Here is a 6,762-nt window from a genome sequence, read left to right as displayed (position 1 = left end):
ATCAGCTCTTAAACAGGTAGAATGGGTCACTCGGTTATGGTGGAAAAGCAAACCCCCTGCCATGTTTGTAGTGTCAAGCCATTCAATGTAATGGAAAAGCCCTTAAACATGTCTGTGCGGTGTCCTGAAAGATGGCGAACCACTGTGACGTCATTGCAGCACACTTGGAAGCGGGGCAGGTGTGCTTGGACCCTGCTCCAGAGCAGGACCATTCTGGGTGCATAGCCTGGCATGGCCAAACTGGTGAGTTAATCAGCACAGCTTTGTTTGGATCAGCACAGCCAAAAGTCAGTGGAAAAGCCCCATTTCACACATGCCCCTCCCAGCAGTAAGTTTTCCTGTCAGGAAATGGTTGAAAGGGGAGGGGAAAAGATGAGGGGCCTAGCAGGGAAATTTAATGTAATGCCAAGAAGATGAAGTCTTCTATTTTCACACATGCAGCTCACCCAGTTAAATTCAGGAAAATTTCAGGATTTTTTATGCAAGTGGGACTAATGACCCCTGCAACACAAGCCCTTTTCACTCATGCAACCCAGAAATGTTCAGGGTAACCACCCCAGAAAAGTTCAACACTGACTTGTACACATTTGTCCTTCACAGTAGCAAGTCGTCAAACAATGCAGGGGTAGAGGATGGAAATACCGGGATGCTACAGGGAAACTTTTAGAGGAAAGTCAGTGGGAAAAATTCATCTGTTTACAACCACGCATGCAGCTCACCCAGGTAATTTCACAGTTTTGTGCAAGTGGGAATAGGGCTCACCAATGCTTACCCACTTTTTGGACAGCTATGATTCTGGAAGTGAATTTTGCCATTCGATTTCCCCACCAACATTTCAGAAAATCCAAAGGTACAGAACTCTGAACTATTTTTCATGAGAGTGAAATCCCACAGTCCCTTGAGATTCCCTTAATCCACTGTAAATTATAGTTTTTCAAACTTCCAAATCATCCACATACCTTATTTCTGTATCTATCTCAATTGTTGTGTTTACCCCGTGAATATTAACATTGTAATTGTAGTTTTTTGTTTCATAGTATGTAGTATATATTGCTGTCATCAGCTGCCAGGGGTCTACATCCATGGTAAGCATTTCCACAGTCACAGTGGACTCCACCAATCAGAGTTCAATGTGACTCTCTATGACTGTGGCTACTTTAGTTTTCTTTGGCTGAGGTCATGGATAAACCTTTTTCTGTCAGGACTGATATCATGCAAACTTGTGTCCTAGTTTCACCCATTTTTTCACACACAGGTAACTTATATGTCTGCCTTGGATCTTTCTGATACTATGGAAAATGATCAGATCCACTATGGAGAAAATTAACAGGAATTTTACCTCTAGCACCACACTCCTGAGCTCTCTGGTGTTAATTTCTCCTGTTACATACCATGCAATCACAAAAGAGGATTTTTTTAGAGTTCAAAGTGACAAAAACTCTTTTCTAAGGGTAAGTGAGTCGTTTTTTTTTGCAATATGGGCTGCACTTTTATCATCTGCAAGATGTCTCTGATACTTTGAATATTATTGTGTCACCTTCTTGGAGCGATCGGCACACTCGGGGGGCTTCTGGCCAATGAGACTGCACGCCAGCAGACAGAGAGCTCAAACACTTCAAACTGCCAAATTATTGGCTTAGCTTGCTGAGATTCCTCACAGGCACAGTCTTCTTCTTCTTCTTCCCCCTCACAGCCTCTCAAACGCTTTAATTACATACTAGTTAGAGAATGATAGTAATGTAAACACCACAGGTTATAAATGACAACACTTGGGCACATTCCTGTCTACCATAGATGTTCTACTGTGCCCTGAATTACATTCTTATAACAGCCGAGAGTTATGTATAGTAATGACCAATTATTTTGACAGAACAAATGAAATGGTTAACTTGTTTCATATTTGCACAGTGTTGTTGACAACTTAATGATGAAAATAGAAGCAGTTTTTAGTCTAGTTTATTGTTCATTATTTGAAATAAGATAATAGAGAGTAATACATTTTAAAACTGTGTAGGCGTTTAGAAGCCCAAGAAATATGGCTCATGAAGATGCTCCTGAAGACTTGCATAAGTTTTAGGGGTGTAAAGTGCTAAGGGTTCATCTAAGGGCCCCAGAACAGGGGCAAGCTCCACACATGTCGCCACACGTGTGGAGGTTGGCTGCCATGGTCAAGGTCAACAGCATCTCTGTTGCTTGGGCCTCCTAACCCCAGGTTATATGCTGTTGGTGGCCCTTGGGACATCCACAACACAACCAGGGGCTCCTGGCAACCCTGCTATCAACCCGGATGGTACCTGAGGCTATGCATACACACCACGTCCACTACTTACTCCGCCCTGGGTGTGGATTTTAATAATTTTTCAACAGATTATTCTTCTATGCTTCTAGTCATATGCAAAGACATCCAGAGCGTGGTCAGAGTAGTGTCAATCCTCCTCCCTACCTGATGGTGCCGTCAGGTGGATTACTTGCCACATCTAAGCCATTTCAGTTTCTATTGATTAGATATAGTCATACAATAAGGGAGATGAAAGTCCTTAGACGTGTCAACAATAATCACCAGGCAAATTTACAAGTTTTCTATGTGGTTATAAACCAATTTCTAGAGAGGTTTTTAATGTTACATCCTCTGCTTGTACATTTTTCTTTGAAAACAGTAGCTTCCCTCAGAACTCAAAACATAACGCAAACCTCCTTGAAGCTACTCTCTGCCAATTGAAACACAGCCAGCCACCGCTGCCAATGTCTTCTTCAATTTAGTGACACCACTGTGGAGGAGAAAGGGTCAATGCTGTGCAAAAAGGGGTTTCGTTATTCTAAGACAAGTGTTCAGTGTAGTAGGGTAGTTTTACAGCTGCTGAGCTGGAATGTATTCCACACAAATGGAATAAAAATCCATAAAAAAATCAACTTTTTATTCATGTTCAATAAAAGACTTGTGGAAATGAAGTCATCACAGGCTACAAAGTCCTGTCCTGAATGTCCCTGTTAGCCACATGAACCCAAACTAACCTCTCTTTTTTAATCAGAGAGGTTTTATGGATGATTGTGTTAGACAGGAGCAAGGCCACCCATAAGGGGGGATCAAGGGGAATGCTTTCTGGCGCCTGGCCAAAAGGGGGACCCTTGGAAGTCAAAATCATGATCCACTGTAAAGTAAATTTGTTATACCATATCTTGTATTTAACCTGAACAATGACAACACTTACCAAAGCAACACAAATAATTATATTTTTTATGCTGTATAAAACTACAGAGTTTTCAAAATGTAAACCCCTTGTTAAGAAAAACAGAAGGACCTTTTTTTTTTAATAACAATGTTAATGGGCACATTGACTAAACCATTTGGAAAGTAATGTCAGACTTCATTGCTTAGCCATGATGTGCACAAAAGTCAGGATACCAGAGAAGAAAGTAGAGGGAAAGGAAATAACTTAAAGAGAAAAATATCTTAATAATTGCAAAAAAAGGGCTAAAAATGGCAAAAGTCCAAAAAAGGGTAGTAAAAATGGCTGAAAGGGGTTAAAAAGCAGAAAAAAATGGCTTGTGTGGAGACCAGTGGGATCAAGCAGCAAATATGGGTTTAAAAAGAAAAAATGTGGTAAAATGGGTGGTAAAATTGTGAAAAGCGGGTTTAAATGTGGCAAAAATTGGTTAAAAGAGGCAAAATTGGGTTAAGGCAGTAAATATTGGTTAAGTATGGAAAAAGTGGAAAAAACTGGTGGTAAAAGTTGTGAAAAGTGGTTAAAAAGTGGCAAAAACAGGATCAAGCAGCAAATATGGATTAACAAAGGAAAAAAAGGCAAAAATGTTGAAAAGCGGTAGAAGAGGTAAAATGGCTTAAAGTGGCAAAAATGGGCAACGTAAGTAGTGAAAAGGGGTAGCATAGTAGCAAAAATTCTAGTGGCAAAATTCTACCTTCTAGTGGCAAAAATGGGATTTAGTGTGGAAACAAATGTGGCAAAATAAGAGAACAGTGATGAAACATGTGGCACAAATAAATAATTTGATCAAAACTCAATAAAAGCTTCACACCCACCAGTTAGCCAGGGTGCTAGTACCAGTGCTGCTGATCTAACATACATAAATCACATCCAGGAAGGTCTCATTCACTAGGTTTTTCAGGGGCAATTCTGTGGACAGGCCTGGATAGGAGCATGGAAACTGTTATTTTTCCTAACCTGACACACCATCTGGAAAACTTTCAATACTAAGCATTTAGGAAAGGGCAGAGGATTTGAAAGAACTCAGTGTGATTGGATAAATGTTCTGTCCGTCACATCTTTACAGGCCAATCAGAGCAACAAAACATGTGATGTAGCTGCGGCCGAGGTGCACGTGCACAGCTACCGAGGAATAATGCGAACCATGGTGACTATAGACATGTCAGTACTAGTGCTGTCAAAAGATTAAAATTTTTAATCAGATTTATCACAGGGTTGCTGTGGATTAATCTCAATTAATCATGATTAAATATGATTATTTTTAATCTATATTAATCATGTTTCATTTTGCATAAGCAAACAGACTCAATCTCAGACGAACGTATGCTTCGCCTTAATGTGGTATTTTAAGCTGGAAGTGCTTCAGCGAAAAGAAAAAACTCCTTCCTGCAGAACGTGCATAATACTTTATGTCGGTCGACCGTTCCGTCTTGGGTTTTTCTTGTACACTTCCCATCAAGAGGGCCAACGTGCTGTTTAGCGTCTTCCATATCGAGTTGGTTGGTCACTACTGGATCAACAGCCCATTTGCGCGTGCACGACTGCATGCTCGACAATAATCCTACTAGGACAAATTGCCCGAAATGCGTTGCCAAAGACGTTTCAGGGATTTTGAGTCATTCTGCGCTGTAGATGGGTTAATTGCGTTAAAATTTTTAATCATATTAATCATGATGATGGATTAATCCGCATTAACCCATCAATTTTGACAGCCCTAGTCAGTACACGACTTGTCGTTTTTGAAAAGAAAACAACTCATTGCTGTTCTTTGTTCTTCTCAATAAAGAAATGTCATCAAGTTCTGATAAAAATGGCGCTTTAGCGGCATCCACGCTAAGCTCTTCCACTATGATTGCACCGGCCTCTTGTTGCTGCTTGCTTATGTCACGACTCTGCTGCTCCTGAAAGTACTGCCCCTCGTCGCTGATTGGTCCTGTCACTTTCTAACCAGGCCCAAATGGTTTGGACAGGACCTTTGCAAGATGGATTCGCCAGTGAGTAACACGGAAACAGGCGTATCCATCTGCTTTGCAAGGTAATATTTTTCCTGCATTCATGGTCTTTTATATTGAAAGATAGCACGTTAAAAATGTTAAAAAACAAAAGTATAAACTTTGCTGTGCAGAATTAGACCTGCTTTCCTGCAGCAGCTGATGCTGTCCTGTGAGAATGAATGCATACTTTCAGCACAGGGCACAAAAGCCTGCACTAGAAAGTTCCCAGTGTTCAGTGAGCAAGGCGATGTGGTATTCAGAAGGCCATCTGGCTGTATTATTTTACATATTCTTTCACCACAAAAACGGGGTGTTCTTGTGTTTCATGTCGTGCTTTGGCGATCTTTTCAAACAAGAGCACGTCAAGAGGGCACAGTTCCTCTTTCACAGCGTTATTTCCCAGAGCTGTGTGGAAACTGCAAGTGTTTATCAACTCCCACTGGGTGTCAAGCACAAGAAGGCCAAAAGAGACAGTGAGGAAATCAGCTGCAGCTTATACAACAAAAATCTCTCCAAAGGTGATGTGCAGCTGTCTAAGGGATTACTAAAAAAACAAAAATCTCACTCAGAGGGAGACGATATTTTTAATGTCTCTACATAACTGCAGCAATGTGATGATTCAAGAGACCTTTTGTACAGTCTCAAATCCCAGCACCAACTCCCTGTGCACAGCGTCCAAACAGCACACTGTCTGGCACTGACATAAAGTTCTCAGGCAGGAACAGTTCTCTGATTGGTTTCCTCATTTTTGTTCATAATGGGAGAGATCGTATTTAAGCACAGGACAGTTTGACCACAACAACAATCTGACGGGGCTGTCGTGTCAAGGCCTGGCTCTGCAGGTAGAAAAAAGGAAACAAAGAACTATAAAAGTATGAAACACTACGAGTCGATTTAGACGGCTGGTTTTGTGCTCTTTTGGAGTGTTCTGACCTCTTGCTCATGACCCGAGGTTTTGATGAAACATTGAGTTGTTTTTAACTGAAAGCAGAGTTGTGTTGTGTTGTTTTTCCTAATACTAGCTCAAATAGTTTTACAGGAAAAGTGTCATTTTCATAATAAGAAAAGAAAAATATAACACAACAATGTCTATGTTCTCACAAAGTTCAGTTAAGTGTAGCAGCTCCCTGGGGCTTTACACATTGTTGCTCTGAGTTAAATGCTAAAATGATCAGCTGTTTTCACATTGAAAAGATTTTCCTGAAACCTTTCTTACTTGCTTGTTTGCACTTGAACCTCACAACAAGAGGCCGTCCCTGTCTGACAGGAGTGGCAGGTCTCATGACATGAAAGAATGACCTGGAAATGGACAAAGCAGCAGTGTCAGATGCTAAGATGACAACTTTTGACTTTTTTATATGCAAGTGAATTACTGCTACAGATAATGTGGCACATTCTCGTCATCAGCTATAACGCAGAGAACATATTGTCGAACAGAAAATAGTTTCATTACATGCTGAGAGATCAGATCAGATGCAAGCATACAGTCCATGGCCCCATGCTCATGCTCTTCACATGAAAAATTTACTGGCAGGAAAAACTCC

This window comes from Cheilinus undulatus, linkage group 9 (genome assembly GCF_018320785.1).
Source record: "Cheilinus undulatus linkage group 9, ASM1832078v1, whole genome shotgun sequence".
Lineage (NCBI taxonomy): Eukaryota > Metazoa > Chordata > Actinopteri > Labriformes > Labridae > Cheilinus > Cheilinus undulatus.
Note: the sequence above shows the minus strand (reverse complement) of the source record.